The sequence below is a fragment of the Miscanthus floridulus genome, chromosome 6 (genome assembly GCF_019320115.1).
Source record: "Miscanthus floridulus cultivar M001 chromosome 6, ASM1932011v1, whole genome shotgun sequence".
Classification (NCBI taxonomy): Eukaryota; Viridiplantae; Streptophyta; class Magnoliopsida; order Poales; family Poaceae; genus Miscanthus; species Miscanthus floridulus.
Window position 1 is genome coordinate 136,075,788 of NC_089585.1, and position 9,920 is coordinate 136,085,707.

Consider the following 9,920-nt stretch of genomic DNA (forward strand, 5'->3'; position numbering starts at 1 on the left):
CAATAAGGAGAAACCCCCTCGGACTACCCTGTATTTCCACGAGCGCTAAACGCATTGTTCCGCTAGTCTTCCGTTTTACAGCTACGTCCTCGAAAAACCCTACCTTCATAACAGCTACATCCCCGGCACCCCCGCGCGCGCTCTGGCACGGCGGCGCTGGCACCGACGGCATACGCCGGCCACAGCAGACCTTCCCTTCCCCAACAACCGAGCCAAACCTTACCTAGGAGCAAACGCGAAGTGCTAGGCGAAGGAAATGTGAGCCGGGATGTAGCAACGCGGTCCGACCATGGTGGCGGAGGTCATACAGTCACGGCGGTGTCGTTCCGGTCAATGTCAGCAAGGCTAGGGCAAAATAGGTAGGTAGCGGGCTCTAGTGACTCACCACAGAAACCTTCGGGATGGTGATTCGTTCGGAGATGACCCGAGCTGAGTTGGTCGCGTGCGCGCGTGGTGGTGCGACGACGCACGGCGATGGCACGACCGCGTCAGGGAATGCTAGGCGGCGGTAGAGCTTCGACTGAGGTGAGCAGAGCGATTAGCAACTGGAGTAAAGGCTAGCGGTGCAAGGAATTGCCAAGAGATGCATAGGATACATGGCTTGCCGACGACGCATACCCGTCCGGTCTTAAGGACCCAGTGGCATGGCAATCCCAAATTGGGGCACTGTGCAGCGGTACAAACAGTGAGGTGGGGTCGGTTGTGCGCCTAGATACACCGTGGAGCCGAGGGCAGGGTTAATTGCACTGCGGTGGCTTCACTATGGTGAAATCAGAGTGGGCGGTTCCGGCGACACGGCGGCTGCGAAACAGGAAAGTTAGGACGGCTTGGCTCGGCGCTGAGCGTGGCGGTAGATACGGACGTGAAGGCGTAGTGAGGCAGCCATCCCACGCTCGTGCAACTATGCTGCGTCAATGGGAGCAGTGAAGGCCGTGTAGGCGGTGCGGGTGAGCTCTCGGGAGAGTGGCGACATTGGTTCGGACGAGCCGAACACGCAAGCAGGCGTGATGTCAGGCAGTGGCGCAGGCGGATGTGATGGAGGAGGCATCATTCAGGCCCGCTGGACCCTGGTGCACGCGTGTCACAAGCCAGGCGCGCATAGCGGAGTGGATCGGGCGGCAGTAATGGCCGGCTGGACAGCGAGCGGCAACGTCGGGCGGACAGCGCGTCTGGACGCGTGCGGCGCGCGAGCGCGTACCAAGGCGCAGCAGCAGGGACCTAGGCCAGCAGCGTGGGCCATGCGCGTGGGCGTGCTTGCACAATCGTGGTGGTGGGGTCGTGGCCGGCGCGGCAGCGCGCGCTGGGTAGGCCAGCAGCGGTGCCAGGCCGAGCAGAGGTGGTGACCGTGCCCGAAGATGGACAATGTGTCGTGCACACTTTTTAACATGGCTCAAAAACTCGAACCTAGTGCTCCAAACGCCAAACCAATTGTTCTACACTCAAAAGGGTACCTAGGGCTAGCCAACCGTGCCAAAACATCTCGCAACTTCTTAACCTGATCGCTCTACAAAAATTGCCAAACATGGCTTCGTCGACCCATTTTCAAACTTATGCGAAATGACTTAAACTTCGAATGGATTCGCGTCGCATTCCTTTTCCAAGCTACTTGACACACTAGCTAGCGAACCCCATTTCCGACCGCAAGTATTTCACCGTCACCTATGAAGTTTATACTACCAACTTTATTAAAGTTCACATACACGTCCTATAGCATTTTCATTCAACAAAAATTCATTAAGAACCCTAAGTAACACCCTGCGGCATGAAATGTAATCTTGTTTCCTGTTTCAAATGAACGCTTCAAGTTTCAAAAATTGCTTTATACCCTATAATATCAATATGTATACACAAATATGATGCTTATACAGTGGTTTAGTGAAAAACTGTACAATGTAAAACCCATGGTGTTACAACCGGCACAGTGAGGAACGGCAAGCAGGCGAGCGCGGCCGCCAACGGACGCCAGCAACCAGGTCCCTGCCACTGATATCGACGAGCAGGCAGCGGAGCCTGCCACCTCGGCCTCGTCCCAAATCCATAATTTGTTTGCTACACATCCTGTACACGTGTTAGTAACCACCATCTTGGATATTTGATTACAAATATGTCCGTGCGTTGTAACGGAAGAAAAAAGTACCAAATATTTAAGAAAAACAAGGACCCAAATAATACATATCTCATTATATTTTACTCTTTGTATAAAATTTCATCTAGAATTGTGCTTGAATGGATATTTGTTAGACTAAACTAAACAACTAACTTTAGATTTCAGTCCACAGTTTAATTGGTTGAACCATATCGGCTGAGCAAGGTTATAACAATAAGATACGTTTTATTTCTAATTAGAACTGTACCTATAGTTTTGTGATGAAAATATATATTTCTTAAAGAAGAGGTCAAGGGTTTAAAGACATATATTATTATTATTATATTATTGATATTTATGGGGAATGACTAAATTAGTACAGGAAGATGAAAATTGACGATTGAAGTGGATTGCTTATAAAGCTTAGAAAAAAAAACAGACGAACCAGTTCAAACAGGTACGCGTGGAAAAAAAGAGCATATCTAGTACGGACGAGCCTTCAATTTGATCGTTATTTTTGCTGAACGAGATATGTATGGTTGGGGCGGCGCTCGTGGCGGCTACGATGAGCTCGGGACGTTCAATGCTATCGCACCGATGACTTCTTGCTAGGGGTGCAGCTGCTGAAAAACACTGTACCTACAGTATTTTTGTATCTCAAACTGGCAGCAGCAACTCAAGGGTCTGTTTGGATAATGCGGTTTTTGAAAACTATAGTATCACAAAGCTGTGGTTTTATAAGTCAAAGAGACACAAAATCATGGTTTAAAAAAAGAGGTCATAAGTGGAGTTTATAAAACTCCAAAAAAACTACCGTTGTGACAAAACCATGGTCTGAGATGCTACAAAATTTGTTACATCCAAACACCCCGTAGTTTTTTAAAACCAAATTATTTTGTAAACCATAGTATTTTTCTAATACTTCAAAAATACTTTGTATCAAACAGAGCCCAAATGGTTTGCTTTAAGATAAGCTGAACATGTCACTGTTTGCTCGCTTCTCCTTTTCCTTTTTGAGGTGGACTTAACAAATTCTCCTTTTCGGGGCCGTTCGTCTTACTCTAACCCCATATCCGGTTTGTTGGACTTCTTTTTTTAGCCGGAACAATATTTTTTTCTCACGTTAATTCAGTTAGAACAGTATTTTTCAGCCAGTTTCAGTCAAAATTCAACTAGCCAAACGGGGTCTCACAAGTCCTACAAAACTGTGATGTGATTTGGATTGTTTTGCTTATTATTGATTGATTCGTTAATGCACCTAGAAGAGGACTCGCAGCCTGTTCATTTGGCTGTGGCTTATCGTAAACGATCGTAAATTTTTAACCGAAATAATATTTTTCTCTCATACAAACCAACCAGCAATACTTTTTCATGTACCAGAAACATAAACCAGCCAACCGAACTTACTGTCTGTTGCCGGGCTCCAACGCCAATGCATGGTGGTAGGACTGTCTTTTGTCGGGCATAAACTTCGGCAGCCATCATAGCCCAGTTTAGTTCCCAAAAATTTTACAAAATTTTTCACGTTTCTTGTCACATCGAATCTTTAGATGCATGCATAAAATATTAAATATAAATAAAAAATAAAACTAATTACACAGTTTAGACGAAATCCACGAGACGAATCTTTTAAGCCTAATTAGACTATAATTGGACACTATTTGCCAAATAACAACGAAAATGCTACGGTGCCCATTTTGCAAAAAAAAAAAAAAAATTTGGAACTAAACTGGCCCCATCTCTCGTAGCGCCGTGCCCTGCTCTTCGGCTGCCATCTGCGCGAGCTGCGCCGCCACCATCGCCGAGAATCACGAGAACATGTTGGCGAGTAGGGAGGCCAGGACTGCCTCCGGATTCACCTCCCCTGTAGCGGCTGGCCTGGTCCCCTTCCCCGCGGTCGTCGCAGCCTGCTTCTTGTCCGCGTTGTGGAAGAAGAGGCGAAGCTGTAGGCTGTGTCGAGGTTCCCCGTCAGCTTGAGCTTGCTGCACAAAGGGACGCGGCTGCTCGTCGCTCGTGTAGCCACTCTGCTCGACGCTGGCCACCAGGTACCTGTCCCCGCGCTGCTACTGGCCAGCAGTCAGGGGCCGGTGCTCGCTGCTCGCTGCTCGCCGCTCCGCTGCGTGTGCGTGTGTGGATAGGATGGAGATAAGCCCTGTGGACAATGGGTGCTCTTTTTTCCTTTTAAAAAGCTTGTGGGCCCACCACAACCCAAACCCACACTAAACTGCATCCATAAGTTTGATTGGCATTGAATTCATATTTCCAAATCCATAGCCCACTCCTTTCTATCCTCCTCTATTTTCCTTTTCCTATCCCAATCCGCATCCAAGCGCCACCTTATGGGAAGTAAAAAGCCAGGTTGAAAAATGCACTTTGCTATATAGAAAGTAAAATAAGGTTTTGTCTAATTTATTTTCTATTTAATTAGAATTCCTATTCTTATTTAGTTTATTCAGGCTCGGAGAGATCTATTTGTCCTAACTATCTAGGGTCATATAAGTCTAGACGAAAAAAACTCTCGACTACCGGTAGTTAGGGTGAGGTAGACGAAAAAATAGATGGATGAAAAAATGGCCGAAAATTTTGCCTCTTTATTATTAGGTATAGATATAGATATATATTAGGAGTATTAAACATAGGCTAATCGTAAAACTAATTTTATAAATAGAGACTAATTCACGATACGAATTCATTAAACCTAATTAATCCCTAATTAGCTCATGTGATGCTACAACAAACATGTGTTAATCAATGCTTAATTAGACTTAATAGATTCATCTCGTGAATTAGCCACAACTTATACAATTAGTTTTATAATTAGCTCATGTTTAATTCTTCTAATTGGCATCTAAATATCTGATGTGACAGGGACTAAATTTTAGTCGTAAGATCTAAACACACCCTTATATGGAGAGTAATGAAGTGTTCCAAACAAACTGGAATTTAGTCCTCCTATGAACAAAATCGGAATCATTTACTCGCAAAATCAAATGGCTGGCTATGTCGCTCATGTCTATTACATTTATACATTATGATTTCCACCTCAAAATTTGCATTCTGTATTCTTAAGTTCATCCAATAGAGATAGATCTTTGTACATGGACACGCCTATGTAGCAGTTTTTGTCGGATTTTCCCGTTTTTTTTTGGGTCACGCACGCACCGGAAAATGGGAGGCGATGAAAATGGGCCAAGCATCATGGAATGAAAATCTGGCCAAAACTGGACTGACTAAAGCCGTGTTATTTGTTGTTGTTACAGGGGTTGTTATGGCGAGGCCGAGTTGGACGGGTTCAGGAGCTGAAAGAGAAGCGGGAGAATCTTCCTTGACTGCTTCTTTTTCTTCTAAACTTTTTTTTTTCTGAAAGGGAAACCTGTATTAAACGTTCATACAGTACATCTAGGGATAAAACAGATCGAATGCGAACAGATATCGCTAGTATTGTATTTGTTTTTATATTTATGTTCCGATTAGGATTGGGACACGGATACGTACATGAATACGGATTGTTTCAGTTACGGATACAAATAATGAGTATGGAATATGGTATAAATCGGATTCGGAGAATGTCAGATACAAATATCTATTCGGATATTGAGTAAAAACAACATATGTCCCACTTGTCTTAATTATGTTCCTTAATCAGAGGGTTTACCTGTGTTTTCATATATACATAGAAGTATGATTATATCACAGAATGATGCGCATACAACAGGAGGTCCAGGCCTTACACAGTTACACCCACTCGTGGATCACATATTGAGCACTCGAGCAATTCCCACAAATGAATACATAGCAAACACGATTGGAGGGACCAAATATTAATTTTTGAATTAAAAAAGGAAAGGTCGTTTATGACCTTCAGACCCGTTGCAATTTCAAAAAAGCAAGGCCAGTCAATGAATGTTACAGGAGTTTTATAGGCATGAGGTGGATTTTCAGTAAAAACTGCTGTCTTACGTGTACGATGGCCACGAAATGAGTGGGCGTCGTTTCCCACGCGTAGGAAACCGGACGAAATCTGCACTGAGCCCGTTCTTTCGTTTCATGACATCCAGTGCGGCCACCACCATCCTACTCCAGCGGCGGCGGCGGCGGTGGCAAGCTCAGGGCGGCGCGGGTCCGACGAGGGGGGAAAGGGCGCGGTGGCGGCCAGCGCAACCGCAAAGCAGCGTCATCGCTTGCGCCGCTGCCGAGTTCGTCGCCTTCGCTGCTGCCGAGTTCGTGGCCCGAGGCGCTGATTAGCTCGTCTGCGCTAGATTCAGTGTTTCGGTTCTAGATCCTAGTGTAGTACTCCTGTTGGTGCTTCTGAAATCTTGTTTAGTATTGGAATTTTGTCCGTACAAGACCCTAGTGCAGTACTCTTGTTGGTAGTTCTAAATCTAGTGCAGCACTCTTGTTTAGTTCTTCCCAATTTCTTTCATGCCACGAGTCTGAGCTTTTACAGTATTCAATTCTGAATGTTCTACCGCCAAGGTGCATCTGTGCTCTTCTGGTAGGCAGCTTTTGCCACACTTTTTTTAGTGTGCTGTTTCCTCAATAATTTTTCTTTGTTGCTCTTTTCATTACGATTTCAGTTTTAGATGCATCTAGCGAGAGCTCAACCAGAATTACTTTTTTTTCTTCAGGAATGCCGATCAGTTTGTAATATGAAACTGCTATCTAGTGCTTGAGTGAATGCTGTCATTTTTAAGTGTGATAGCCTTCCCTTTTCCACGAGATGTCATTCTGTATGGTGAACTGTTCTGCTAAGTATGATAAACCATGTTTATTTGTCAATTTTATCGTGTTCTCAAATAACTACGTAGTTCACATGACACATTTGATCACAACACAATACACAAATTTAACGATAAAGCTAGCCTATGAAACAGTGAAATGAAATTATGCATTGAGAGACTATTTCATTATATTTCATTCTTGATGTCATGTCTTGGAAACACTGGAACATGAAACCTCCCGTTGAAACTGATCTTAGGAACAGCAGGGGCATGCTAATCATGGGAGCAAACTAACGAGTAACGAGCAATACAAGTCAACAGGCTCCCCCCGTTTCAGCAATGGGCCGAATGTGACGGGAAGCCCATTTAGTGAAGAGGCAAAGCTTTAGTACCAGTAGAGCATTGAGGGAAGAAGCTATAAAAGAAAAAAGAGAAAATTTCTTTTTTGGCCCTGATTGAAACTTACCTTTCTTTCTTGGCCCTGAAATAAATTTTCTTATCTATTTGGCCTCACTTGAACTTTTGATTTCTAATCTGACCTTACCGTCACCTCTGTCCAAGTTCATCCAGATTGAGTTGTCAGGTTTTCGTTAAACTGACAAAAATGTCCCTGGATACTACAGGGCCCAAGGAGTCAGGTCTCTCCTTTGTGTCATCTCCTCCATCTATCCCGTCTCCCTCCCACTCTCCCTTCTCAACCCTAGCGGCGGCAGCGGCGGGGCGGCAGGCCGAGCGGTCTCCGTTCCACCTTCCTCCTCCTTGGCTTTTGACCCACTCGGCGGCCTCCGACTTTCCCAGTCTCCACCACAAAGCCAGTGGAATCTTTCGGCAATCGAGCAAATCGATCTCCGTGCAATTCCACCTCCCGAACCGAATCCCTCCACCGACCCAAACCCTAGCGCGCACCCACATCCCTTCCCCTTTCCTCGGTGTTCGGGCCAGTGTCGGTGATGCGGGCGCTGCTCGCGGACGGCGGGATGGCGCTGGCAGTGGCGCCGGAGGCCAACGAGTCATCGGGCGGCGCTGCGGTGTCGCTGGGGCCGTTATAGTAGGCGTCGGAGTGCCACAGGGTGTTGTACAGCCTAGCGGTGATGCTGCCGTCGCTGGCCTTCGTGGGGTTCCTGGTGTGGCAGGCGTGGCGGAGCTTCCGTAGGCTCAGCTACAGCCGCTCTCATGTCGTCATCGTCGCGTACTACGCGCTCCTCTGGGCCGTCGCCGTACTCAACCTCCTCTGGTGCTTCCTGCAGGTTCGGATTGGTTCCCTGTGTTGCTTATCTCTAAGTCCCGTGTGCCTGGTTATGAAACTCTCCGTGCTTTGATTGGGTTGTTGATTTGGTCATTTGATGATCATTAGGGGGAATGCTTTCCATTAAAAAAGTACTTTTCTATGCGTGTAGTTTAAGTTATGACTAGTGAAAGGCAGGGGGAATTTCTTCTTGAAAAGTAGGGGCAAGTGGAGCTAATGAGAGATGAACTTGTTGGTAAAACTGAGCTGTGAGAAATCTATACCAGATCATGACACTTTTGAATTGTATTTTCAGGTTTGAATGATAATCAGTAATGTTTGTATGTTTTGCTAATGTTCAATGGCTGAGTAGAATAAGTAGGTAAAAGACTGGAAATTGGGAATTAGGTGAACTTTTGGTCAACATTAGCTATACTCAAGTAGTCTTTTGATGTTTCAACTCGATAATGAAATAACTGAAGACCACATCGTGATAGAATCCTATGGGTAGGATGGGTAGGCTAGGAGCTGGTCACTCGTCAGGGAGTCTCAATGTTGAGCCAGTAGCAAGGCTTGGTGGGTTTTCAAAAAGGAAATAGCAAGCTCCTAGGGTCATGTTATAGCTGGTAATGATGAACAGGTGGGAAGCTCAGCTGGGTTAAGAAAAATTAAAATCCCTGATGGCTGGGTGTTGATGTCAAATAATATTTCGCATTGGTCTGGTTATTAGGCTTAGATTTGTGGTGCACATCTTGGTATTGCTACTAATGTAAGTGGATTAATCCATTTTTAGATTTGATATTGTCCTGCTGTACAGAACTACAGAAGGAAAATCAGATGAACAATCCTGACTGATGAATCCAAAATGTATGCCTGACAGGGCATTCTCTTGGACTGTCACTGTCTACAAAATTAGGAATGTTATTCTTGGAAGTCAGTCTCATAGCCTTTCTACTTCAAGGAAATGATGCCAGTGGTTTTGAATCTTTGGCACGAACCTTTGTTATCTCTGGAGCTGTAGTTGTTGCTGATGTATTGCTCAAGGTATGATCTACTCCAAATTTCAGGCATAGCAAACAGTAACTAACTTTTCACAAACTTGTGCTTACTGGAGTCTATGGCCTGATTGTTTTCATGCATCATTCAAGATGGAGAGACAGGCTGCCTGGTAATTTTATATGTGTAGGAGGAAGACATGCTCCTAGAGAACGTCTACTATTCTGAAATGAAGGATGCTGGGTTCTTTGATGCTGACTGGGATTGATCTGTGGCTGCTGCGCTGTATGAACTACGCTGTATTTTTGTTATCTGTGTACTGAACGTAGAACAGAAAATGTATGTAGCTAACCGTGGTAATGAATGGAAGTATGCAAATCTCACTGCTGCATACTTCATATATCAAGTGATTTCACCGTTGAGATTGCCACCCCAACGATGGGTGATAAATTCACGTCTATGATACAAAACTATGAGGTGGACCGTCTAATCTGCGTTTTTGCAGGCTCGTTTATAAATGCGATCTTATTACCTAGGATTCTATCAAAGAAGCGTATGTTTGCTAATGCTACGTGCAATACTACATTGCTTTCTCAGAGCCTTGTACGTGTACCGCGAAAATTGATGCTCGTAGGTTCGCTTTTCTTGTCTTGCGTCTGCGTTTCGTTCTAAGGGGTAAGTTGGTCATTTCATGTACCACTTAACACCGTTAGAGGCCGCAGCTAACGGTAAGGCCAGATTAGAAATCAAAAGTTCAAGTGAGGCCAAATAGACAAGAAAATTTGTTCTAGGGCCAAGGAAGAAAAGCAAGTTTCAATCAGGCCCAAATAAGAAATTCTCTCAAGAAAAAAGTCTACTACCTCTCTCAACTTTTACGAAGTCTGTTTTTCCT

At 45.0% G+C, this 9,920-nt stretch overlaps 1 pseudogene; it reads left to right on the forward strand.

Annotated features, from left to right (window-relative positions):
- Positions 1-7,757: 7,757 nt before the first annotated feature.
- LOC136459776 (protein CANDIDATE G-PROTEIN COUPLED RECEPTOR 2-like) lies at positions 7,758-9,296 on the forward strand (annotated as a pseudogene).
- The last annotated feature ends 624 nt before the right edge of the window (positions 9,297-9,920 follow it).